We start from the raw sequence: 27667 nt of genomic DNA on the forward strand, positions 1-27667 counted from the left end.
TTTTTTTTTTTTTTTTTTAATATCAGTCTTTCCAAAAGGCCCTTGATCTGAATGACTTTTATGCATGGTCCTGCTGGGGTAAAAGCCAATTTTACAGTTGCTTGTTTTAAACCGGGCCTTGTCAGATTCAAGAGAATCTGAAGGCTTTAATGAGATTGATTTACATAAAACATCTTTCCGACATTTAAGTCCTCTAAAATACTTGCACAACAACGTAAAATACACGTACATTTTTTTATGTGGAAAGTTGACCGCATATATTCATAAAGAAAAGTACCTGGGGGCCACACTAAGTTCCCAGGTTTGGGGATGTAGCTCAGTGGTAGAGCGCCTGCTTTGCATGCATGAGGCCCCGGGTTCGATCCCCGGCATCTCCAGTCTGTTACTCAGTATTTACTCAGTCGTGTTCTTACACTTTGGATGAACAGACAAAGTCGTTCTTCGCGTTTTGGATATCTCTGAGCAATTTAAAGTTTAAGCGATACTCTGCTGAAAAAAATGTACCTTGCTTCGATTGCCAAGGTCCCATCGGACTGATCCTATAACTCTTTTGGAGGTGAGAAGTGGGAGGGGTCAGAGAGCAAATCAGCCTGAGGCAAAGACTAAGTTGGTTTCCACTCCCGTCTTTTTTTCCCAAAAAACTCTTTGACCTTTGTCACAAGAGCTTCTGTCTTAGTAGGTCATAAACAAACATTTTATTTCTCATTCCATTTTAAAAGAGATCATAAAAGTACACTACTGGTATCAGTTCAGTTTAGTCGCTCAGTCGTGTCGGACTCTTTGCGACCCCGTGGGACTGCAGCACGCTAGGCTTCCTTGTCCATCACCATCTCCTGGAGCTTGCTCAAACTCATGTCCATGGAGTCGGTGATGCCATACAATCATCTCATCCTCTGTCATCCCCTTCTCCTCCTGCCTTCAATCTTTCCCATCATCAGGGTCTTTACAAATGAGTCAGTTCTTCACATCAGTATTGACGTTTCAGCTTCAACATCAGTCCTTCCAATGAATATTCAGGGTTGATTTCCTTTAGGATTGACTGGTTGGATCTCCTTGCAGTCCAAGGGACTCTCAAGAGTCTCCTTCAACACCACAGTTCAAAAGCATCAGTTCTTCAGTGCTCAGCTTCCTTTATAGTCCAACTCTCACATCCATACATGACTACTGGAAAAACCACAACTTTGACTAGACGGACCTTTGTTGGCAAAATAATGTCTCTGCTTTTTAATATGCTGTCTAGACTGGTCATAACTTTTCTTCCAAGGAACAAGAGTCTTTTAATTTCATGGCTGCAGTCACCATCTGCAGTGATTTTGAAGCCCCCCCCAAACATGCCCCCCTCCCCCCCCCCCCGCCAAAAAAAAAGCTTGTCAGTGTTTCCACTGTTTCCCCTTCTATTTGCCGTGAAGTGATGGGACCAGATGCCATGATCTTTGTTTTCTGAATCCTTGAGTTTTAAGCCAACTTTTTCACTCTCTTCTTTCATTTTCATCAAGAGGCTCTTTAGTTCTATGAATGAAGCAGGGCAAAAGCTAATAGAGTTTTGCCAAGAAAATGCACTGGTCATAGAAAACACTGTCTTCCAACAACACAAGAGAAGACTCTACACATGGACATCACCAGATGGTCAATACTGAAATCAGATTGATTATATTATTTACAGCCAAAGATGGAGAAGCTCTATACAGTCAGCAAAAACAAGACTGGGGGCTGACTGTGGCTCAGATCATGAACTCCTTATTGCCAAATTCAGACTTAAATTGAAGAAAGTAGGGAAAACCACTAGACCATTCAGGTATGACCTAAATCAAATCCCTTATGATTATACAGTTGAAGTGAGACATAGATTCAAGGGATTAGATCTGATAGAGTTCCTGAAGTAATACGGACAGAGGTTCGTGACATTGTACAGGAGACAGGGATCAAGACCATCCTCAAGAAAAAGAAATGCAAAAAGGCAAAATGGTTGTCTGAGGAGGCCTTACAAATAGCTGTGAAAAGAAGAGAAGCAAAAGGCAAAGGAGAAAAGGAAAGATATAAGCATCTGAATGCAGAGTTCCAAAGAATAGCCAGAAGAGAAAAGAAAGCCTTCCTCTGATCAATGCAAAGAAATAGAGGAAAACAATAGAATGAGAAAGACTAGAGATCTCTTCAAGAAAATGAGAGATACCAAGGGAACATTTCATGCAAAAATGAGCACAATAAAGTACAGAAATAGTATGTATGGACCTAACAGAAGCAGAAGATATTAAGAAGAGGTGGCAAGAATACACAGAAGAACTATGCAAAAAAGATCTTCATGACCCAAATAATCATGATGGTGTGATCACTCACCTAGAGCCAGACATCCTGGAATGCGATGTCAAGCGGGCCTTAGGAAGCATCAGTATGAACAAACTAGCGGAGGTGATGGAATTCCAGTTGAGCTATTTTACCTCCTAAAAGATGATGCTGTGAAAGTGCTGCACTCAATATGCCAGCAAACTTGGAAAACTCAGCAGTGGTCACAGGAGTGGAAAAGGTTAGTTTTCATACCAATCCCAAAGAAAGGCAATGCCAAAGAATGCTCAAATTACTGCACAATTGTACTCATCTCACACACTAGCAAAGTAATCCTCAAAATTCTCCAAGCTAGGCTTCAACAGTATGTAAACCATGAACTTTCAGATGTTCAAGCTGGATTTAGAAAAGACAGAGGAGCCAGAGATCAAATTGCCAATATCCGTTGGATCACAGAAAAACCAAGAGAGTTCCAGAAAAACATCTACTTCTGCTTTATTGACTGTGCCAAAGCCTTTGCGTGGATGACAACAAACTATGGAAAATTCTTCAAGACATGCGAATACCAGACCACCTGACCTGCCTCCTGAGAAATCTGAATGCGGGTCAGAAAGCAACAGTTAGAACTGCACCTGGGGCAACAGACTGGTTCCAAATCAGGAAAGAAGTATGTCAAGGCTGTATATTGTCACCCTGCTTATTTAACTTCAATGCAAAGTACATCATGAGAAACACCGGGCTGGATGAAGCACAAGCTGGAATCAAGATTGCCGAGAGAAATATCAATAACCTCAGATATGCAGATGACACCACCCTTATGGCAGAAAGTAAGAAGAACTAAAGAACACCTAAGTAGTAGATCCATACGATAGACCATTAGTAGAGAGCCTGAGAGTCATTGAGAATACAGGTGCAATGAGAACAGGTTGTGGAAATAAAAAGTTCCAATCAGTGAAGTTGATCTACCTTTAAGATGGTATCAGACTAAAAATTCTAATTTGTTGTTAAAACTAAGTTTTCAATTTTGAGATGAAAAACCAGCAGGCCCCGCTGGGATTCGAACCCAGGATCTCCTGTTTACGAGACAGGCGCTTTAGCCAACTAAGCCACAGAGCCAGCTATTAGAAAGCTCAAGCTTCCTTTCTGATCAAATGCTACTCAATTAGGTGAAAAGCCGTGTTAATTAGAGTTACTACTCACTCCGTGGATAGAAGAGACGGGCGGCTCCATGAAGTCGCAAAGAGTCAGACACGACTGAGCGACTGAGCGCACAGCCACACTGCTCACTCTCTTCTCGAATAAATCGACCTTATAGAACAGACAGACCCGCGAAGAAGACTCCTGGAACTTAAGCAACAAAACACATACTTGCTCTCGCACCGTAACGGAGAAAATGTACTGAGAACAACCATGGAATGGAAAAGAATGGATACGAGCTGAGTGTTCATTGTTCAGGAAGGGGCTTCTGTAAGTGAGGCCAGAGACGCTCTTATATTTCACCGGATTGTAGTAACTTAGAATCCTTAAGTGAGTGGATATTCTAAAAGTAGACGGAAAGGCTCATCTAGCAAAATAGGTCAGTTAGAACTTCAGTCCAATTGATGCCATTCCTGGTTGTTAGGAGATGGCACACTTGCGCACTGAAAAACAAAACAAACAACCCCAAACTTCAAACACATTCAGACGCTGCTAACAGCTGTCAGCTTGTGCTCGCTCTTGCTTAAGGAAGCAGGAGACTGTCAGCATAGAGGTGGTTAGGTCAGAGTTCACTTAGCGGTTTTCTGATTCAAATCCCAGGAGCCTTTGCCAGCCCGAAGCTGGGGAATGGCCTCCGTTCCTGCAGCTCCTAGAAGGCGCACAGACGGAAAAAAATACTGGCTTGGCTTTGGGAGGCATCAGACTCTTTCTTCTCTATATCGCCTTCTTCAAATGGATGTTCTTTAATATTAGTATTTTCCACATGGACCCTCAACTTGTAGAAGCTAAACAAACATTAACTGATTGTACAATCACGAAACTAAGAATCCATTCTTAAACTCTTAACTCTTGCATCCTGATTTTCTGCCTTTAATTGGAGCAAGACCACTGCTGAAAGGGAGTGATTTCAACTTAGCAGATGCCACTGTGCATCTACCCAGCTTCCAATGCCTCATCAAAATACAAAATGGAAGGACTGCAAAATTCTTTATTTAACCACGTAAAGGCTGAAAGGAGCTCTGAATGATAAGACCTTTGAATCCCAAAGTCTTATTGCTTTTTTGAGTCAAATGTTCTGATATTGCCATTTTATATCCTACTCAGAATGTTTTTCATGGCTCAGATGGTAAAGCATCTGCCTGCAATGCGGGAAACCCGGGATCGATCCCTGGTTCGGGAATATCTTCTGGAGAAGGAAATGGCAACCCACTCCAGTACTCTTGCCTGGAAAATTCCATGGACGGAGGATCCTGGTCCATGCGGGTCTCAGAGTTGGACACGACCGAGTGACTTCACTTTCAGAATGTTTTTATAGTGAATATAAACGTTTCTTGCTAACCAGGATAGTCACTTTTTAACCTAATCTATACTAACAAACTTCCATGATTAGGACTACACTTCTCCATTTATAGTTACTTTTATATTTTCTGAGTTTGGGGAGCAACACCTTCAGAATAATAATGGGCTAGGAATCATGGTACTTCTGAATTCTAGTTAGCTGAATTGTTCACCATCAGGACTAGGTAAATTTCAGTCTCAGAAGTACTGTTAGGAGGACAGTATTTAAGGTGAAGTATGTTCAACAAGAGTGATATTACTTTGTACCTACTAGGTGTCAGGTATTGAAATCAGCTCAGTTCAGTCGCTCAGTTGTGTCTGACTCTTTGCGACCCCATGAACTTTCCTGTCCATCACCAACTCCTGGAGCTTGCTCAAACCCATGTCCATTGAAATCAGTTCTATGGATACAACTAGGTACAAGATGGCCACAGATAATAGAAAACGAAACAAGAAATTTTAATGAACATCAAATATCATAATAAAAGAAGTACAAGATGACAGATGAACAGCTAACAAGGAGGTGTCAAACATACCAGACATATAATAAAAGGCGGGAAAAAAAGACAATGACTTGGAATAGTGATTTAAAATTTCCTCATCTTGTGGAACAATCATTCCAAATAACTTAGAATTTATCCTAAAAGAAAAATTTGGGGGAAAAATAGGACCCTTTAAGGATTAAACACAGGGAATTCTATGTGAGCAAATTAACTTTTCCCAGCATAATTTTTTTCTATCTCTTCAAGGTTTTTATTAATTTTTAACTTTTATTGGTGAATAGCTTATTTAGACGGAGAAGGCAATGGCACCCCACTCCAGTACTCTTGCCTGGAAAATCCCATGGATGGAGGGGGCTGCAGTCCATGGGGTCGCTGGGAGAGCGACTTCATTTTCACTTTTCACTTTCATGCATTGGAGGAGGAAATGGCAACCCACTCCAGTGTTCTTGCCTGGAGAATCCGAGGGATGGGGGAGCCTGGTGGGCTGCCGTCTATGGGGTCGCACAGAGTTGGACACGACTGAAGCGACTTAGCAACAGCAGCAGCTTATTTAGAATACAAAAAAATACAAATACTGCATTTTTATGCATCTAGCACGTTTGTTACTTTGTTCATTAGAACAAATAGTTAATCCTTTTGTTGCCACTTGTAGCAACTGTGAAATGTCTATTCCAGTCCCCTTATCTAACCTTCCTCTCCTTTGATCACCTCATACTATAGGAATTCAAAACATAATCATCTGATCTCCTTCCCTGAATATTTAAACTCTCCCAGATCTTCCACATTTTCATACGGTCCTGTTGTCCAGATTATGTCTTTGTAAGGAGAAGTGCTCTAGTTGGTTTCATTCCCTTGATCTAGTGTGCTCTCTCTTTGGATCTGAAGGGCCAATATAGATAAGAAAGAAGAGAGACTAGCTTTCTTTTCTACTTACATACCAGGACATATTTTATTTCAATTACTGAGAGGTTATTAGTCACAATTTAGGATTAAACTATGCAAGGATTGCCCTCCACTACAATGTAGGTCCACTGGATCTCATTTCTCTGCGAAATGAAATGAATAAGGTGCATTCTTCACTAAATGACCCTGGGTTCACATCTACTTTTCTCTAGCCATAAGACTGTGCAGAAATTACTAAATGGAGTCAAACTCAAGGTAGGCTCAAAGGAATTTCATTGCTGGTAAATAAAAGGAGTGTTTTTAGTCTTTTTCTTCAGTGCTAATGTATAAAGATTCACAAATAGAAGATTTTTCCCCAGCCCTCTGCTCTGTGTGTTCTTAGAAAATAGCTCCTTTTTTTTTTTTTTTTTTCTATATTTGCTTCTCTTAATATTATTTGGGAGAAAAGAAACCCTACAGAATGTGAGATCTAGTTTTACCTTTTAAAAATAGTCTTCACTTGTAATATTGTTGAAACCATTATTACGTTCCTCTTAGGGACCCAGAGTCATATGATAAATTAAAACAAGACTTGTCTTATGAAGTCTTAGCTCCAAGTTGTCAATATCAACTCCCTTTTCCTGAGGTAATTTTATTTCAGAAAATGTAGTGCCTTTCCTTGCTTTAGGTCTAGGTCAGAGCCATTTCAAATCACTGATAGATATCCCCAAATTTAAATTTTGGAGAGGAAAGCTTAGAGTATATTTGTTCTGTCCTGGAGGGCCCTAAATTATTAAGTGATCCACTTTCTTCCCAGTGATGAACTTTGCAAACACAGGGATCTCGGGAAATAGCAGTTCTCATTTCATAGTCCTTGAACAACTGTGGTAGAATAAAGAGAGAGAGAGAGAGAAGTATTTTTCTCTATTTAGCAGACTGCTATGTGAAATTAAGTTATATCCCCATCCATCACCCCATCTGCCCTTGACTTGGCCAATCTGGGGACTACTCATGTATCTATGACCACCTCAATCACCAGTGGTGTCTCTAAAATAAAGTTAGACTGAGAAAGGGATAAGCCTGCAAGTCTACCTCTCTTATGTCTCCTCCTACCTTTGTGGATATTTGGAAATAATTTAAATAGAGACTTTCTAGGCCAGTAGTTCTCAACTGTAACTGCACGTTCAAATCACCTATCGATCTTTTTAAAATGCTGGTGTCCATTCCACCCTCAGGACAAATTAAACTAGAACCTCTCAGTGCAGAATCCAGGCATCAGACAATTTTAGAGCTCTCAAGGTGATTCCAATGTGCAGCCAAGTTAGAGAATCACTGCTTCAGCTTGAAAGAAATTTATGAGCTCAGGGAAACTGTATTGATTTTTATCTTTCCTTATGCCTTCCATCACCCAGTGCACATTTTACCTACCAGATAAAATAATTTAGTCAGGACACTGTTCTTAAACTGCACCTAAACCTTTTTTATTAGTTAAATTAAGGAGGGTCTTTTCATGTGGTTTGGGATAGAGAAATCTTAAAAAAAAAAAAAAAAAACTTTGATGGAGTAGGTCATAGTCTGGTGACCTGAAGTGACAACAAAAGCAGGTAGTCATTACAACTCAAAACTGGTTTCTAGGCAGAACTGTTGATATCTCACAACTGCTAGCCTTCTCTGAGGGTATATGGAACACTGAAAATGGGAGGAACGAGGAATGAAATAGTTTATGAACTATTTCTTTATTGATGGCTTAACTGGTAAATGCTATGGCTACTATTTTAAGTTTGTCCAACATGTTCTAATATCTTTAGAGCTGTGTTGGAGCTAAACTATTGTAGGCTTGTAATAAATATTGACAAGAGCAGTTGTTCAGTAAATAACAGCAGAGAATGATTTAGCTAACAGAGTGCAAACCTCAGTGCACCACACTTTCAAAGGCCCATTTTAAGATCCATTCTTTAATCTTGTGGTTTTTTTCTTGGTCAGGAAGCACAAGCTTCCCCATGAACGACAGACCAAATCATTAGAGACCAACAGAAAGGATGGTTGCCCTTATTATCTTTTTAACACTGGACCCTTGTACCTCTAAGAATTTGGAGCCCTTGACCACAGCCTCCAAGGGCCACGTAGAGCTGCCCAGAGGCCTCCCTGAAAAATAAACAAAAGTACAGAAAATGGTTTTCTAAATTTCCTTCATTTGCTCATGTGACAGGGTGTCACGAATTGGAAATTGAGGCAAAAGCACCGAGATACAAGAAATGCTGCATTCCAAAGGGGACTAGCCCTTCATTAAAACAAAGGAGCTGGCCAAGGAAAGTCCTTACCCACATGAATGGTATAAAAGGGCTGGGTTTAGGAAAATAAGTTGATTTTTTTAAGAGCGTTGAAGTCAGTACCTTTAGAATCAGTGAGGCAAATTTAGAGATTACAAAAGAAATCAGTATAGAAGGAATTAAATCCACACTGGTATGAGCGCCGCGAGCTCACTGGCAAAACGCACTGAGGGGAAAACATGTCTGTATCAAAATGTTTCACTTTCACTCCTTTGTGTTCGATTTCTGAGAGAACTGTCACGTTTTGAGAAGCGAAAAGTATCCAATGCTTTCACAACCTGGGAAGAGTTTATTTTCTTTCTAGAGAGCTTCCGGTGAAATCCATCTTTCTTATTGAGCCTCTAAGTACGAAACCTGAGACTGGAGCTCAGCCTACCATCCCATCCCCCACTCCAAACCCCAGCAGAAAAGCTAAGTGAAAATCCTAAATCTTCTAATTTAGAGTTTACATGGATAACTGTCAACCTCCGCCACCCCCGCCCCCCGCCATGGAATAGCGACCAACGTCACTTTTTTTTTCACTTTGTGGAAAACGTCTCTAATCCCTGCTGAGGATGGAAAGGAATAAAATTTTAAAACAGAAAGATTACTAGCATAACCCAAGCAAAGTATAAGTACCTGGCGGCAAGAAGGGTTAATTTTTAGGTTTTACAGGAATGGACTGTGACCATTCTATTAGGAGGGAAGAGGTGTATTTCCGGAGCTGAAAAGAAACAAAAGCTTGGAGATGCTGGGGATCGAACCCGGGACCTCATGCATGCTAAGCATGCGCTCTACCACTGAGCTACATCCCCACTCTAACTAAGTCGGCTTTTCTAAACTATCTTCATGAAATAAAAGAAATTTACATTTTAAATTGTTTTGCTATTTTCTGAAAGATACAATTCCCACCCTTGATTTTATAGTACTGTATTACCAAGGAATTCCGATTAGCCTGTGTCTTGCAGATATTCAGAGACTGACGAAGATACAATGAGCTCGGAAATCTGAGTAGGCAACAGCCTCCCGGACCTTTCTTTTCAGAGCCCTTTTCTCTTTTGTCAAAAGATGTGTGAGACAAAGGAAAATTCCTTACAGGAAAGATAAAAAATAGTTTGCCAATGATTGTCTTTAATTATGAAACCTACCAACCTGTCTTCAATTCTGCATCCCATTCCTGGACTCCAGAAACGGCTATGCAACTATTTTTACAAAACAAGGAGCCAATGAAGGTATTTCTGTTAGAAAAGTAAATTCCTTCCACTTTTAGCAACTGAGAGGACTGAAGGGTGGAAGATGTTGGCTTGCTTCCTGCGGCCTTCTGATCCTCATTTAATCCAAAGAATACACATCAAATCCAGGGAACACAAATCCTCGGATCTTGCTCTGATTCTTCGGAAAGAAAAGCCAAAGTAAGAGATTTGTCACTTCTAACACTGAGGCAAACCCTCTGCTTCCATGATGCTTATCTTCTGCAGAGTGAGTGGTTCTTTAGAATTCAGACCATTCTCTCAACAAGAGATGCAAATCAAAGCCTAGTCTCCCGGCCTAGTCCCCAAATATGAAAACCTGTGAGCCAATCTGGAAGAATGAATAATAATGTCAAATAGAAACAAAAGGGAGACTGAGGATACAGCATGCTTACAGGCGTGGAAGTGTATGTAGTTCAGAATGGTTGGAACTGAAAGGAGCAAGGCAGAGAAATCAGCTTGACAAGATATAACCAGCATTTCTCATCCTTTCACCTTGCTAAGAGAGCCTAAATTTTATTCATATAGTAAGAATTTGCATAAACCATGAATCATCTGAAACAATTATGGTTTTTCCATTTCCTTTTGCCAGGGATTGTTTTCATGATAGAGCCATGACCCTCTGGTGGATAAGATGCACTAGGCAATCAGCCTAAAATTTTTGGAATTTTTTCCTTCAGGATAAAAAGAGAAACATGAGAGATGAACCACACATCTTAGTTTAGCACTGATATTTTATTTTCAAGAAAAGTTTTCTGTAACAGTCTGGAAGCTTGAGAGAAACAGATACAAATTATTATTATTTTTTTTAATAATGATTATTCCTTTGCAAGAAATGTAAAAAAAGGCTTTCTAGAAATATTAGTTTCCTATTGCTGAATAGCACTCCAAAATTCACAGCATTAAAAAAACTGATGCTTATTATCTCAGATTCTGTGGGTCAGAAACTCCAGTGTGGCTTGGCTGGGTAACTCTGGCCCCAGGAGTCAACTGAAGTTGAACTCCAGGTATGAACAGTGCATGCGGGACTCTGGAGCATGGACTGTGTCTGGGGGATCTGCTTCCAAGATGGCTGATTCACACGTGGGTAGAAAGCCTCAATTCCCCCTCATATATCTTGGTGACTGAGTCAAGTAGGAGAAGACCTCACAAGGGTGTGATTACCAGGAGGTAAGGATCCTCGGGGAGGGGGGGGGGGGGGTGGGGAGGGCCGTCTTGAAGGTTATCCTTAATAGTGTATCAGTACTTATTACAATACCTGATGTAAGTAAATTTGTGAACTAGTTTTTAAAAAGTAAATGTGTGGATGGATAGAGAGATAGATGCTTGCATCTCTGAAGGAATAAACAGGAGGACACTTTCAGCGGCTACTTAAGAGATTTAGAAGTGAGAAATCGTGAAATTTGGCTTCAATCCTCTTAACTCCATTAGAAGAAATGGAAACTGTATAAAAATGTATAAATTGTAAAAACGAACATTAAAAAGTTATAGAAAATCTGATTCAATATACAGCCGTTTAAAAAACTGAATTTAAACAAAATTTCCAATCAGAGACAAATGTACTGGCATGTTCTATGAAATCCTAAAAGAAACAATAACCTGTGTTGTATAAAATATTTCCCCCCACCCAAAATGGGAAAACTATAAATTATTTTAGGTTAGCATAATATCTATAAAAGATGCTTACTCCTTGGAAGGAAAGTTATGACCAACCTAGATAGCATATTCAAAAGCAGAGACATTACTTTGCCAACAAAGGTCCGTCTAGTCAAGGCTATGGTTTTTCCTGTGGTCATGTATGGATGTGAGAGTTGGACTGTGAAGAAGGCTGAGCGCCAAAGAATTGATGCTTTTGAACTGTGGTGTTGGAGAAGACTCTTGAGAGTCCCTTGGACTGCAAGGAGATCCAACCAGTCCATTCTGAAGGAGATCAGCCCTGGGATTTCTTTGGAAGGAATGATGCTAAAGCTGAAACTCCAGTACTTTGGCCACCTGATACAAAGAGCTGACTCATTTGAAAAGACTCTGATGCTGGGAGGGATTGGGGGCAGGAGGAGAAGGGGATGACAGAGGATGAGATGGCTGGATGGCATCACTGACTGGATGGACGTGAGTCTGAGTGAACTCTGGGAGTTGGTGATGGACAGGGAGGCCTGGCATGCTGCGATGCATGGGGTCGCAAAGAGTCGGACACGACTGAGCGACTGAACTGAACCGAATATCTATATCAACACCCAGTGGAGAAAATATAAGAAGGGAAAATTATAGGACCATTTTACTAATAAGCACAGAGGCAAAATGTATTAAAAAAGAGCAAACAGACTTCCAGTTTCTGGTTCCATATATAAGGTGCTTGAAAGTCACTTCATTCTGTCAAGAAGGAAAATCGGAACAGAGTGAAAAACCAACACCTCTTCTAGAATTTATAAGAGATGTGAAGACACAGGGCAACTGGCTGCCCCCAAGATTGGAGAGATATACAGGTAAATAAAGGGAGTCATGACTTACCTGAGCAGTGACTAACAAGTGGAAACCACAGAAAGAACCAATACCTGAACTGTTGATGATTTGCTTGAGGACCCAAGTAGGCAACTCTGATTACTAAAAACTCCAGGCACACTGAGTCATGGCCTGGGCAGGGTAGGGGTGGGGTCTCTACACTTTTGTGTGTTTTACCCCTAGAACTTTGACCAGATTCTCACATTAACCATCTAAAAAGCGGAAGGTGGGGCGGGGGTGGGGGTGGGGTGGGGCGTAATTCCTTCATGCTTCCAGCAGAGGGGGAAGAAGAGGAGCCACATTGAAATGTACCAGAGTGCTATTGTTCTTAACAAGGCCCGATTTCTAAAGAACCCATTTAACCAGACCTTAACCAACTGGGGTTTTGTCAGAGCCTAATTTACCCAGAAGAAGGGAAATACTCAATTCCAACTGTCTCTAGACTTTCACATGAGAGAAGGAAAAACACACTCCAGCATCCTGTGGCTATCCTGTCCCACCTAAGAGTGAGAGGAGACAACTGAGAAACAATTGTGAAGTTCACCAGCCAGAGACAAAAGGTCAATAAAAGACTGAGAGCTAATCATAGGTCTATAGAAAGCTTCTCCCCCAACACCTCACTACCGCATTACTAAATTCCTATTTATCCTTTTATCAAGTACACCACGTTGGGCTATCCAGAAAAAATTACAAAGCATATCAGAAGGCAAATAATTATTTGCAGAGACAGAGCAAGAAAAGAACCAGACATGGCAGGAATTTAAAACAACTATGATTAAAATGATAATGGATCTAACGAATAAAGTAGATAGTATGCAAGAACAGATAGGCAATGTAAGCAGAAAGATGAAAATCCTAAAAAAAAAAAAAAAAAAAAAAAAAAAAACAAAAACAAAAGAAATGCTCAAGATTAAAATACATAGTAACGGAAAGAATGCCTTTGATGAGCTCATTAGTACAATAGACACAACTAAGGAAAGACTCTGAATTTGAGGATGTATCTGTAGAAACCTCCAAAACTGAAAAACAGAACAAAGACTGGCGGGGGCGGGGCGGGGGCAGGGGGAAGGACAGAATATCCAAGGACTCTAGGACTTGTGTAAAAAAAATATATAACATGTGTAATGGGAATACTATAAGGAAAAGAAAGAAAAAAATAGAATACTTGAAACAATGACTGAGAATTTCCCCCAAATTAATGTCAGACAGTAAACCACAGATCTGGGAAGTTCAGAGAACACCAGAAAGATAAATGAAAAAAGAAACAACAACAACAAAACCTACATATAAGCATATCATTCTCAAACTACAGAAGATCAAATATAAAGAAAATAATCCTGAAAGAGGTCAGAGGGGAAAAAATCTAGACTATAGAGGAACCAAGTCTAGTGACTTACATGTGACTTCTAATTAAGAAAGTATGCAAACAAAAATAGATTACAGTGAAATATTTAAAGAAGAAAGCCACAACTTGGAATTCTGTGCCCTGAAAATTTTGAAAAATGAAGGAGAAATAAAACTTTCTCAAACAAAAATGGAGGGAATTTGTTCCCTGTAGACCAGTCTTGCAAGAAGTGTTAAGGAAAGTTCTTTAGAGATAAGAAAAATAATAGAAACTCAAATCTTCATAAGGAAAGGATGAATATCAAAGAAGGAATAAGGGAAGGTAAATAAAAACTTTTATTTTTCTTAGTTTAATTGATCTCACAGGTAAGTTTGTTCAAAATTGTAATAGCAACAATGTATTTGATTATGAGGTAATGGCTATATTGTATACATACTTATGTATGTTTACATGTAACTAAAATAAATGATAGCAGAGATACAATGGCTAGGAGGGAGGAAATTTTGGATTTTTTCCCTATTACAAGGTAGTTACACTACCTGTGAAGAAGTATAGTGTTATTGGAAGGTGACCTTGGATTAATTGCAAATGTATACTACAAACTCTAGAGCAACCACTAAAAAAAGTTAAGGAATTAACTGATAAACTAAGAAAGGAGAATATTAAAAAAATATATTTTTGTAGTTCCTCAAAAATTTTAAATAAAAACTAACTGCCACATAATGCATCAATGTAACATCTGGGTATACATAATGCATCAATGTAACATCTGGGTATACATAATGCATCAATGTAACATCTGGGTATACATCTGGTATTATATATATAATATTGTGATTTACAATAAGAAATATATATTTGGTCTCCATCCCTACTAATGGCAAAGAGCTCTTAAAATCGTTAGAATTTTCTAAGGTGAGAGGAGCAAAAGTATTTCTGTTATGTTAATGAGGTAAGTTTTGGCTTGCGACTAGAATTAGGAGCTGGTTGTCAGAACAGAGAACAGTCGCGCTATTAAGGGTGCCTAACCAACTTTGCCTTCTATTTCCACAGGCTATTCCTAACCTTTACTACATTCCCAGACCTCCTGCATTGGACTGTGACTAGCTCTTCTCCATAGAAATCTTGAGTAAAGCCAAAGATGCAGTGAGAAATGAAGAAATTTTTCTTATGGTCCTAGGGTGGATCCTTGAATACCGATGTACAACTACTACACCAATACTAAAACAGATGCTACCTTCTCCTCTCCTTAAAAGAAAAAATTACTAAGAGAAATTTTAATTATTTTCCAGTGCAAAGTTGGAATGGATAGAACCTCCTTTAATTGAGATAAATAAATCTTTGAAATGCAGCTGTATTCCCTCTTCCTGGCATTCATAGGATGGACTTACTTCTGAATTGTCTCTGGCTTTGTACTGCTTGCTGCCTAATAAAACATCCCAAGGAGGTTTCCAGGAAGTAGAGAAAATCGTGATGGTAGTTAACCAAACAGAAGACCAATAAACACATGTATGGAAAACTGCTATATTTAACGGGCAAGACAATGGCCCCCAAATGAGAAAGAGCTAAAACATTTTGATTTAACAATGCAAGGCCAAAGTCTAAATTAGACAGCAACAACAAAAGTAGACTGGCATGGAGATGCCGGGGATCGAACCCGGGGCCTCATACATGCGAAGCATGCGCTCTACCACTGAGCTACATCCCCTGGTGAAAACCCGCTGCTGGGTAGGATTCCTGTGCTTTTAAAAGCTCAATGCGTTTTGCACAATTTGGAGTATCTTTTTATTTCCAACCAGATAGTAACCATCATTGAGGATGAGTTACACTTAAAGCCGCTTTCGGATTCTATCCAAGTAATCCCCTTCGGAGATGCAGTGACAACATGCAACTCATATCGTTACTGAGAGCAGAGCCCAGTTTCATTCAGTAGCTTCAGCACAAGTGCTTTCTCTCGCGTTGGCCAAATCGAACCCCATGTGGAAATCACTGGGAGGTTTTTTTCAGAACTCTGAAGAATGGTCTACAAGCCAAAGGCTCATAGAAAATGAGATTCCCCCCTTACCCACCCCCTCCCCTCGCCCGCCCCGCCACCCCTTTTCTTTGTAGCTGAATGGTTGAATGGTCAAATGACTCTTTGGAGCTGCGTCTTTCTACTTGCTCTCGCTTGGAGGAAAAAAGATAAACTACAACAAAACCACAAACAAAAAATGTTCAGATTGCTGAAATTGTGAAAATTCTGCCCTAGTCTTTGTCACCAGAGGTAACGGTCTCTCCACAGAGACCTTCTAACTCTCCTGAAATCTGAGTGGTTATCTGTGAACTGTGGGTTCATGAAAAATCTTAGATTTAAGAAGCCCGAATTCCCTGTTTCCCCCTTTTCCTTTATCCACTGGCCAGCTTCTCGTTCCGCAGGCTACTCCGCGAAAGAATGAACCTGGTCAGTTCGGAGAACTCATCTGCAACCTAAAAACCTAAGACGGGTAGAAGGAAAAGATGTTTTTCCCCTACCCTTCACTACTTTATCATCCTAAATCCCAGATGAAAAATATTGGTGAGCCATCAGCCAATCAATGAGGGAAAATATATAAAGTGCTAAAATAAGCCTTTATTGTTTAAACCATTGAGATTTTGTGGATGCTTTCTTTAACATCATAATCAAGCCTATATTTAGTGAAACAGGGAAATTATCCCTTTTGTTATATGAATAGCAGTTTTATTTTCCCAATCTGAAATTTGTCATTGACTTTGCTTGTGGACTTTTCCTTGTTATAGAAGAGGCTTTGCTTTGTTTTGTTTTACTCTATTACTATCCAAATAATGCATATTGCAGAAAATTTGGAAAGTAAGAAAAGCATAAACGTACTAAAGAAAATTTACCTATGCTCTTACCACTCTTTCAGAAGCTCTCTTGAAACCAAATTTGTCAAATTTTCCTTTAAATAATTTTGGATTTTTGAATCATTATTGGAATAACCTTCCTCACTCCAAAGTTATTAAAAATTTTACTTGTGGTTTTGAAGTACTTCTAAAGTTTGTATTAATAAATCTCAAACACCATTGAGAATTCACCCTGCTGTAAGTTGTGGGATATTAAATCAAAAATTTTTTGTCCAGGTAACTACCCATATTTGCCATCTTTACTCGTAGTGGGAGATTATAACCCACTGGGCTCCGTGTTTACAGATCTAGCAGTCAGAAATAGAGTATTTACTCATAATATTTGAACTGTACAATTTATCTAACAGATAATTGTTAACAGATAAATCTAACCTAGAACTCCTGATGAGAACAGAGTTCCTAATGAAAATAGCATTATACCAACTAGGAGAATCTAAAGCCTAACTACAAATTCTTTGTTTTACTCCCCTCCCTGCTTTTTTTTTTCCCCCTGAAAGTTATAGTGACTCTTGTTCTTTTCAAAAGTGTATCTGAGTTTCCTTTCAGAGGTAAATTTTACCTTGTTTATGATAAAGACTTTTGTTGAAAATATGTATATCTGCATCTCTTTTCAAATATATATTTTATCTTTTTACTATGATGTACTCTGTCTTCAAAGCATGCACACACTTGAATAGCTTTTTTTTTAAAGTATATACCAACCTTCTGAAGTTAATTTTCTTGTGAACAGAAGGATCTCTCTCCCCAGTGACTCCCAAAGTAGTTTCTTGAAAATTGAGGGATTCAGAGTCTTGTGGAAATGTGACCACTGACTTAGAAAAATTTAAATATGGCTTTTTGCATACAAGAATAATGGGGGAAATACCCTGGAAGAAATAAATATCCAGTGGATTTTTCACCTCTAAGTCTTTTTTTTTTTTAGCCTCATGGGAGCAATTCTTTTTTTTTTTTAATTTTATTTTATTTTTAAATTTTACATAATTGTATTAGTTTTGCCAAATATCAAAATGAATCCGCCACAGGTATACATGTGTTCCCCATCCTGAACCCTCCTCCCTCCTCCCTCCCCATACCATCCCTCTGGGTCGTCCCAGTGCACCAGCCTCAAGCATCCAGTATTGTGCATCGAACCTGGTCTGGCAACTCGTTTCATACATGATATTTTACATGTTTCAATGCCATTCTCACCTCTAAGTCTTAACTCATGTATTTTTATGAGTGAATGATTTGGGTAGAAGAAAATCCTTGTCATTCACACACACACACACACACACACAAACCATATATTAGTCTTTAGGCATAGGAAAGACAAAGGATGGTGAACTAACACTGAATTAACACTCAGTCGTGTCCAACTCTTTGTGACCCCATGGACTGTAGCCCACCAGGCTCCTCTGTCTAAGAATGGTAGAAGGATATTAAATATTAGCACTTTATCAGAAAGCATTCAGGTAATCTTGCATAGTGGCAATTTACCAGTATTTGCACATAGCCTATCCCAGACTTTAGTCCTTAATAAATCCCCAAATAAAACTTACAGCTCCCACATTGTGCATTTTTATTTCAGTCAACACCTGTCAACAGAAGGGGAAAAAAAAGCACAATGTGAGAGTTTTGAGTTAAGTTTTATTGGGGGCAAAATGAGGACTATAGCCAGGGAGTCTCAGCTAGCTCTGAGGAACTGCTCTGAACAGGTGGGGCGGAAGATCAGTATTATATATGATTTTAGTGAAAGAGGGCACATGCAATCAAGCACACTTTTTGGCAGAGGTTTGCTGCTAGTCAGGAGGAGCAGATGTCACCATTAATGATTTTAGTGCTTCTCTAGATATAAGAAAATGTAAGGACTTGGGGACATAAAATCTCCTGAAAATATCTGTTTGAAGGCCTGTTCTGCCAGTTTTTTCCTGGAGCACAGAGTGCCTCATTCCTGATCTCCACTCTGAATTCCTTTCAGGGTGTGTTGAAGGTCAGTAGCTGCAGTGGCTAATGACTTAAATCCTTGGAGAGGCAGATGGCAAAGTGGCAATTTTTAGTTGGCATACTTCACAAATATGAGTGAAATTTTGCATATAGATTTTGAGTGTGAGTTACAGAACTGCTTTAATTTGTAAGAATTTTGCTCATTTATATATTTTCTTCTGTTTATTCAAATACATTAGTTCTTATAACTCTGTTGTCCAATATGGTAGCCACTAGCGCATGTGATTCTTGAGTACTTGAAATATGACCAGTCCAACTTATGTGCTATAAGTTTAAGATGCACACCAGATTTCAAAGAATTAGTATGAAAAAAAGAATGTAAAATACTTAGGTACTATGTTTATGTGGATTATTTTTTTCTTTCATTCTTTTTTTAATAGTTTTTTATTTTGTATTGGTATACAGCTGATTAACAATGTTGTGATAGTTTCAGGTTAACAGTGAGGGACTCAGCCATATATGTACATGTATTCATTCACCCCTAATCTCCCCTCCCACCCAGGTTGCCACATAACATTGGGCAGAGTTCCATGAGCTTGTTGGTTATATGTGAACTATTTATTGACATGATAAAGTCAGGTGTTGCCCTAAACATCGCAGACTGAGCGACAAGAATGAAAACAGCCATGAAATCTGGTGCAATAGGTCAGGGGACCTGCAGCCTCTATTGGACTGAGGTGCAGAGTCCACTCTGAGTCCAGCTTTTATTCCTAATGGCACACTACAAGACTTTTTTTGATCTTAACTTTCCCAAGACACCATGCTGACATAGTCCAGATCTCGTTTTTTACCCCAGGCCATTCCCTTCTGGGCTAGTCTCAGGAACAATCAGCAAGTGCGTAGGCAGCGTTCTTGCCTGCCGCTGACCCGCTGTTCCAAGGTCCATGCTTTCATGAGCCCAGTCATACTCCCTTCTGAGTCTGGCCTTGGGGTTTGTAACAAGGAGATTATTCTTAAGAAAAACATGAAAGATAATCATTAACACAGTTTCTTAATATATGCTGTTTTTCCAGGTGCTATTTCTGTGGAATTTCTCAAGGCTCTGAAAGTACATTATTAGGAATTCCCACTACAGTTAGGGAACTGTTGACCAAAACCACCTGCCTTGGCCAGGCCAGCATGCTTGAGTTGTCTCAGGCAACAGGAGTTCTAGATAAGGGAACATGGTGCTGCCACTGCAAACTAACTGGGAGAATTCAGAAGGGGCCAAAGGCTGGAGGAGATGACCAACCTTCCAGAGTCCTTCTCCCTGGGATCTGTCTTGGTTGAGTAATGTGCATGCCACCAGGGAGGACCCTGAGATTATGGACCAAGCAGGATGACTGTCTAGAGATAACACAGAAACTAACCCCATTACCATAAAACCTGAGACTACAGCCATGTGGCAAATCAGTTCTCCTGGGTTTCCTTACCTTGCTGCTCTCTACTTAGGCCCCCCTTCTGCAATAAAATCTCTTTGTCAGCACAATGTGCCTCCTCTGACATTTCCAAGTGTGAACGAGAGCCCACTCTTGGACCCTGGAAGCAGGTCCCCCTTCCTGTAACAGTAGTATTTTAGATATTTCGGATTAAATTAAATGCATTATGAATTTCACTTGTTTCTTTTTATTTTTTTCAATGTAACTTCTAGAAAATTTAAAAATTATATATGTGGTTGGCATGCATGATTCACATTATATTGAGCAGTGCTTCCCAATTTACCACACTTTTGCTGATATCAGAAATATACAAGACCCGACTTGGCATTGTTTTCTTCTGTCACAATGTAGAGTAATGATTTACCAAGGACACTGGACATGATCTTAGTTGTACTTTACACCAAGACACAGAGACAAACTAAAACCAGCCCCATTTCCCCATCCCACCTATTTCTCTCCCTCATTGAGACCAGTCACTTTTCTGTTTCCTATTTTACATTCTAGAGATCTGATGAATCTTTTGGACCAACTAAGAGACAAACTGTTTCAGACAAATGGAGTCCTTCCAAGTTCAAAATTGACTTCATGGGATTTCTGTGAAGAAGAACAAAACTCTCACACAGTCAGAGGCCAGCAAAAAGGAGAAAGCAATCACCTGACCTGGATGTCTAAGCATTTCCTGGGATTTCTAAAGAAGTTCAAGGAACATAATACTATCTGGAGTCCATGATCACTCTGGCTTAAGACACACTTTCCCGGAAATACCATTAATGAGTTCCCAATCTTCAAATCACAATAAGCCCTTTTACATTCTCTCTCTACACACTCTTGTCTTCCATGATAAGAAAAACCTCCTTAATCACAGATTTCTGCAAAGTTGCCATCTTAGGGGTTTCACTGTGGCTACCAAATACCTTCACAAGACTGAATCTTAAATTTGCAGGCACCTTCTTGTTCAATTGCTCAGTCGTGTCTGACTCTTTGTGACCCCATGGACTGCAGCACACCAGGCTTCCCTGTCCTCCACTATCTCCAGGAGTTTACTCACACTCATGTCCATTGAGCTTGTGATGCTATCTAACCATCTCATCCTCTGCTGCCCCTTCTCCTTTGCCTTCAATCTTTCCCAGCATCAGGGTCTTTTCCAGTGAGTTGGTTCTTCCCATCAGGTGGCCAAAGTATTGGAGCTTCAGCATCAGTCCTTCCAACGAATATTCAGGACTGATTTCCTTTAGGATGGACTGGTTGAATCTCCTTGCAGTCTAAGGGACTCTCAAGAGTTTTCTCCAGCACAACAGTTCAAAATCATCAATTCTTCCACGCTCAGCCTTCTCTGTGGTACAATTCGGCACATCCCTACAAGACTACTGGAAAAATCATAGCTTTGACTGTACTATTTGTCGGCACCTTAATCATGTTCAAACCCAAGCTCCTCCTCTTTCCAGGCTCGATCTAACACCCACAAAGCAAAAACACAACAGACTACCCGCAAGCAGAAAGGAATTCATTCTTCTCCATACCCATTCCACCATGAAGGAGTCCTGTTTCTGGCTTATTTGAGCGAATGTCTCAAAACCTTGTTTATTAGATTGCATACTAAGAGTTGATGACTTAATATTCAGGCAGTACTATGGCCCAGAGCAGAGACTGAAAACCTCTTTTGGACATAAAAAGGAAAAAAAAAAAAAAAAAAGAGAAATCGGGGAAACGCCCGAACAGGGACTTGAACCCTGGACCCTCAGATTAAAAGTCTGATGCTCTACCGACTGAGCTATCCGGGCTCACGAAAGCCAAAGTTTTCTGACGGCCTAGTAAGAGTGAGTTCATTAGATTATTTTCAATTGTGATCCGTGTGAAAAGTCAGTCCTGCACACGGTACCTCATATACTCAAGCCAAGAGCAGCCGGCAGAGGCCACTTCCACACTCACTAACCTGCTGCCATCACAACAGACATCAGGTTTGAAACAATTTGACTTCCCTCTGAAGAGCTCGCCTATGGAAAGGGCCCCAAGATGCTCTCAAAAGCCAACAGTTTGGGTACAAACGAGTGCGATTTTCTTATGGGACAGAAGTTTTCTGTTTACTTCCCTAAAATACACGGGACTTCAACACTTTCTTGTAGGTATAGGATGCAAAGAAAAGAGGTGGAGCTTGCACAGGTCCTTCCTACCCATTTACCCAAATCCTACTCATATTTAAAGATCCATGTATACACCCTCTTCTCCCTACTTTGCTGATTCCAACTCGCCTCCTTCCTTATCCTGTTCAAGCGTCGCCTTTCCGCTCTTGTCCACTATATTGCTTCCCGCGTGAGATCTTGCCAATAACTTGGTTCACTCCACCCAGGCTCCGGGTTTTTGACAATCCAGGTCAGGGTTTCCCAAACCTGCCAGAGTTTGAGTTTGCAGAGTTTCCTAATATTATAAATTACTGTCTGCTTTCGGACTTCATTCAAAATTCACATCCGGGTTACCTGTCACACAAAGTGGACGGAAAGTGTTTTTGCGCCTCAGTGCCTGAGGTGACAGATGCTATCTAGGCTGCTGCTGCTGCTACTGCTAAGTCGCTTCAGTCGTGTCCGATTCTGTGCGCTAATGCCTTTCACACAAGACGTTAAATGAGACTCCTTTCACATGTGGAGTCCCAGCCCACACATTTCCCCTGCTCACTCCTCATTCTGGAGAAAATTCTGTCCGAAAGAGGTTGTGTACTCTTTTTCCTCCTCCCTCCTCCTTTTGTCTTTCAAAAACAGAACCTCAAGAAGAAAAGCAGTTGCCAAGGGCCCGATCGCGTTGCTGCCTTAGGTATGCTGGACATGCACCGTCGCTCTGCATTTCTTGGCAGGTTGTGTGTGAATCCTTTCCGCTCTGTCATCTCTTTCCTTCCGGAAGGACCTAAATCCCGCTCTATCCGCCGCATCCTTACCCTCCTCCTTAGCAATACTTTTCTTCTTTGTCTTTTTCCGCGGTATTTTTACGGTCTTTTAGCAGTTTTGGAGTCGGAGGAGATTGAAGTTAGGGGAAAGAAGGAATTTGAAAACTCAAGAAAAATACCCCATTCCTGAGACGTTCCCTGATAATGGAATGGAAATGCCTTCCTGAGAGCTGGTGAAGATGGAGCAAACTTTGGAGCAAGCTGAGAGAAGCAGGAAGACACCTGAAGCAGAAACAACAAACTGCAGGGTCCAAATTCAGTCTAAAGTCGAAAATACATACCAATGATTCCTTATTCTCCAATACCAATGGGTCTTTTTAAGTCCTTGTGCTAGTCTCATCTCAGGGGCCTTCTCTTCCATAGCCACATGAAAATCCAGGTCTCTGACTGCTCAGATAACTAACTAAAGGAGCAAGGATATTACCATCACCACCACCCCAACCCACTCCCCTTTATTCTATCCTCTTTCTTTCTTTCCTTCTTGTCTTCCTTTTGCCGATTCTCGGCCCTGGAAAATGGTAGGCTGGAGGGAGTAAATATGAGAAAAGTTGACCAAAATACAGTTGGAGGTGCCAGGGATTGAACCAGGGACCTCGTACATGCGAAGCACGCGCTCTACCACTGAGCTACACCCCCCTGTACTCCTGCTCCTCTGGCTGTTTCATAAAATATTATTTCTGTCTTTTTTTTTTTTTTTTTAAGCTTGCCTAGAGAAAGTCTATCAAGTTAAACGTTAGTATTTCTGAAGTTTTTAAATATGCAGTCTAGTGGCGTCTTCCTGGCCTGCAGTTATTTAATTAACCAGGAACAAGCTGAAAGAATAAAGCCTTCTGAGAGATACTTAAAAAAAAAAATTCTCTTCTTTTCCCTTCATGCTCCTCAGTAATACTGTCAGTGGAATTTAGTGCTCAAGCTTCATGATGTGACTGACTTTTCCAAGTTTGTTGTTTGGAGTTCAGGAAATCCTGAATGAGCCAGACCTTTCTTTTTTTGTTTCCTTCAGTCAAATGTTCCTTGAGAAGACAGACATACCAGTGAGGATAACCCTTAGAGTGGAAACGTGTCAGGAGCAAATGGGTGTAAAGTTAACTTTGATGTGAGGAAGAAAAACTGAATAAGGGAATATGGAGAGGAAAGTGAGAAAAGTTTGTGCGAATACAGTTTAAGAGAGTAAAAGAAAAGAGCAAGAATAAAGGTGCTAGAAACTAAACCCAGTGCTTCATTTCATACATTCTACTCTCACATAATCTAAGAAATTCAGAAAAAGACTCATCCTCACTAATTTCCATTATTTGCTACTGGTTCTCCACGAAGAAGTCTAGAAATGAAAAGTAAGGATTTATCTATTTTAGAGGATCTTGTAACTGCTGTCATTCCCAAGTGCATGATCAGAGGAGTTGAATCATTTTAATAGTGTGTAGATCTAATTGGGGTGCTGTCCAACTTGCTGGGTGCATAGAATTGCAAGAGACAGAGAATGCAAGAGACAAAAGTTTACTCACCTTAGGTTTTCAGCTGGTACTCTTAAACATAAAGGCAGGGTGACTAGAGAAAAGCAGTGCTTACTAATGTGTGCAACAGGCATCACTCAGGAGAAACATAAACAAAAAGTAACTCAAAGTGCAAGTTTAGCACCTCAGCCAATGAAGTATATTCAAGAAAGAACAGTAAATTTATAGATAAAGGACAGGATTAAAGAAAGCAGTTTTTATCTTTTCAGGGCAGTAAACTGTGGGAAATTAAATACTGGGGAGGCAACTAGTGGACTAGAGTTTGTTTGCAGATTCCTCTAGTGCCTATCATTGACTCGATGGACATGAATTTAAGCAAGCTCCAGGAGTTGGTGATGGACATGGAGGCCTGGTGTGCTGCAGTCCATGGGGTTGCAAAGAGTCAGACATGACTGAGCGACTGAACTGAACTGAACTGAACTTGTGTCTATCTGGGCTGGTAAGAGTTTTTCTCCAGTAAAAGGAAGATTTATATCCTGCTTTTGGTCAGACATGGAAGAATAAAGAGAACTTTTTTGCACCTTAATTGTCTTCAGCTCAAAATAATTTTTATGTTAAAGAGGCATACTTTGGGGGACATTCTGGTTTCATACATAGTCATGTGCAGAAAGACCATGTTACAGCATGTTACCATACAGTCATATGTTAGAGATCGTTTGTCAACTTCAACTCAAAAGTGCATGAAGATCTGAGAAAGTATGAGTATGCCATTCTTCCTATATCTTGTTATATTAAAATTTTTAATTTGGTTGCTTTTTAACTGTACAGTTTGACATTATTAGTTTAAAAAGCTATTAAAATTGTGTTATTTATACTTAAACGTAATTTATTGCATTCTAAACTAGATATATTTCACTTTTTCTCCCCCCAAAATGAGAACATAGCTCCCAGAGATCAACACCAAGTAGAGTCCTGCAACTTAAACTGCAGCCCGTCACATGATGATGACTCCACAGAATCAGCCACTCACTACTGGAGGTGCCGGGGATTGAACCCGGGGCCTCGTGCATGCTAAGCACGCGCTCTACCACTGAGCTACACCCCCTCACTTATGTTCTACAAAAGAAAACTTAATGGCTTATCTATCTGCCTAGGAGAAGGCAATGGCACCCCACTCCAGTACTCTTGCCTGGAAAATCCCATGGATGGAGGAGCCTGGTGGGCTGCAGTCCGTAGGGTCGCTAAGAGTCGGACCTGACTGAGCGACTTCACTTTCACTTTTCACTTTCATGCATTGGAGAAGGAAATGGCAACCCACTCCAGTGTTCTTGCCTGGAGAATCCCAGGGACGGGGGAGCCTGGTGGGCTTCCGTCTATGGGGTCGCATAGAGTCGGACACGACTGAAGCGACTTAGTAGCAGCAGCAGCAGCAGCAGCAGTGTTTCCAGACCTTGAAATTATTACCACAAAGATTGCTTACGTACAGTTCCATTATTTCCTGAAACCCCTTTATTTCATTCTTTTTCTCAGCTACACGAAGAGAAGGGCAACTTCATGTTAGGCAGAAAGGCGTCATTCCTAGTATCTATTCACGTTTGTCAACCTACAAAAGGTGACTAGAAGAAAGAAAAGAAGAGCCTAGAATCAACGATACTTAAGGAACGACTAGGAGAACTAGCCTCATATTCTAATTTCTTCATACAGATCCCCACTAGAAGGAACCAAAGCCACTGTAAAAATTTGCTGTCACCTAGAATATCAATGTGTCAGAATGTAAGAAAGTGCTCAACGATTATAGCAAGCTCAAAACATCACAGTACCTTCTAGGCAATCTTGGAAACACTGAGCTTTAAAATGAATAATAAACAATACAGGAATACAAACTAATAGATAAAATAAGGCTACTGGGTCAGAAAGTTGACTGAAATACAAGGTCTGAATGAAGAGAAGGCCAGCGTGAAAGGATCCCTAACTTTTGCTCTGAGGATGGTAATAATGGCTCTGTTGTCCGTTTCAGAACTTGGAAACTTCAGTTTGAATTGAGAGGTCAGTGGCTCAATAGATTATTCAGAGACTTGTTGAATTAAAGTTCTAAAATCTAAAAATTAAAGTTCTAAAATTTTGGCTGGAGTAAGATTTCATAAATTCACTGTGAGTTTATTCATAGAAAAATCTAGAGCTATTTTGCGATCGTCAGTCCATTACAACATTCCTTTATGCACCCGAAGTAAACTCGCCCTTGGCGATCAGCTAAAAAGCTTAGACTGCCGAAACCCGGGATTGAACCAGGGACCTTTAGATCTTCAGTCTAACGCTCTCCTGAGCTATTTCGGCTACCTGAAAACTTACTCTCCTGACATTTCTTTTTTGTTTTTTCAATTTCAGTTTTTAGAAGATTTCAGATTCTCTTAGTGTAGCTGCCTAGTTGTCCAATGTATTTGCTTATTTGGAAAGACCTGGAATTGATTGCCTTCTATGTATGCCAACTGGAGCCAATTCCTGGTAGCATGGGATGAACACATAAAGGTAGGAAAATCTGAAGAGAGGTGCCAATGAGGGATTCGATGGAAAGATTTTCTACTCCTCTGCGTCCTGTCAGTTGACCCAGACACAGCTCAGATACTAAAGGAAACTAAGAAAAATGTTATTGGTAGCTCTTATTTCTCTCTCTTTTTTTTCATTCTTTCATCTCTCACAATCTCCAAAAATGGTGAGAAATAAAAGCCAATGATGCTGTGAATTTGCTAAAAGAATACCGCATACATAAACATTATCAGACTAACCACTTCAGTCAGTAGTCCCAACTTAACAGGAAAGCAACTGTCACAAAGTTAGAAAATTTGAAATGACAAATCTCATCACAACAGAATTTCTTCACAAAATTTTCTTCAAAAATAAAATTGAAACTATGACCAAATCAGTTTTTGATTCGCTCCTTTGTGATTCAGGCAAGGAAATCATTTAGCATTGTGAGGTAATAAATAGTGCACAGCATCATTTCATTTTCAAGTAGAAACAGAATATATGAAGCAAGGCTTTTGAGTCATTTTCGTGAGAAAGTAGCTCATATTCCCATGGCTCCTACACTTGGTACAATCCTCTATTCTTCAACCCACATCCAGAACTTCACAGGGAACTCCTGATAACTAAAGAAGAAAAAAGAAAAACCAGATCTGGTTTATAGATGATTCTGCTCAAATACTGGGACCACAGAAGTGTGAGCGGCTTCCATAGAACCTGTAGGCCAGTGAAGGTAAGCCCTCTCAGTAGGCATTACTTCAAGCAGGGTATGTGACTGTTCATTTTGCTTGGAAGGACAGATGTAGGGTAGATATCTACACCAGTTAATGAGAGGTGGCTAATAGTTTGGCAGGTG

At 40.1% G+C, this 27667-nt stretch overlaps 8 non-coding genes across 8 annotated transcripts; 1 reads left to right on the top strand and 7 right to left on the bottom strand.

Annotated features, from left to right (window-relative positions):
- Positions 1–305: 305 nt before the first annotated feature.
- On the top strand, positions 306–377 carry TRNAA-UGC (transfer RNA alanine (anticodon UGC)). The gene has a single exon. It is a non-coding gene; the product is annotated as a tRNA-Ala (tRNA).
- A 2945-nt stretch (positions 378–3322) lies between these two features.
- Positions 3323–3396, bottom strand: TRNAT-CGU (transfer RNA threonine (anticodon CGU)). Its single transcript has one exon. It is a non-coding gene; the product is annotated as a tRNA-Thr (tRNA).
- A 5856-nt stretch (positions 3397–9252) lies between these two features.
- Positions 9253–9324, bottom strand: TRNAA-AGC (transfer RNA alanine (anticodon AGC)). Its single transcript has one exon. It is a non-coding gene; the product is annotated as a tRNA-Ala (tRNA).
- Positions 9325–15239: 5915 nt separating this feature from the next.
- On the bottom strand, positions 15240–15311 carry TRNAA-CGC (transfer RNA alanine (anticodon CGC)). The gene has a single exon. It is a non-coding gene; the product is annotated as a tRNA-Ala (tRNA).
- A 6302-nt stretch (positions 15312–21613) lies between these two features.
- TRNAK-UUU (transfer RNA lysine (anticodon UUU)) lies at positions 21614–21686 on the bottom strand. Its single transcript has one exon. It is a non-coding gene; the product is annotated as a tRNA-Lys (tRNA).
- Positions 21687–23404: 1718 nt separating this feature from the next.
- TRNAA-CGC (transfer RNA alanine (anticodon CGC)) lies at positions 23405–23476 on the bottom strand. The gene has a single exon. It is a non-coding gene; the product is annotated as a tRNA-Ala (tRNA).
- Positions 23477–25324: 1848 nt separating this feature from the next.
- On the bottom strand, positions 25325–25396 carry TRNAA-AGC (transfer RNA alanine (anticodon AGC)). The gene has a single exon. It is a non-coding gene; the product is annotated as a tRNA-Ala (tRNA).
- A 1160-nt stretch (positions 25397–26556) lies between these two features.
- Positions 26557–26625, bottom strand: TRNAF-GAA (transfer RNA phenylalanine (anticodon GAA)). Its single transcript has one exon. It is a non-coding gene; the product is annotated as a tRNA-Phe (tRNA).
- Between the last annotated feature and the right edge of the window lie 1042 nt (positions 26626–27667).

Source organism: Bubalus kerabau, chromosome 3, assembly GCF_029407905.1.
Source record: "Bubalus kerabau isolate K-KA32 ecotype Philippines breed swamp buffalo chromosome 3, PCC_UOA_SB_1v2, whole genome shotgun sequence".
NCBI lineage: Eukaryota > Metazoa > Chordata > Mammalia > Artiodactyla > Bovidae > Bubalus > Bubalus kerabau.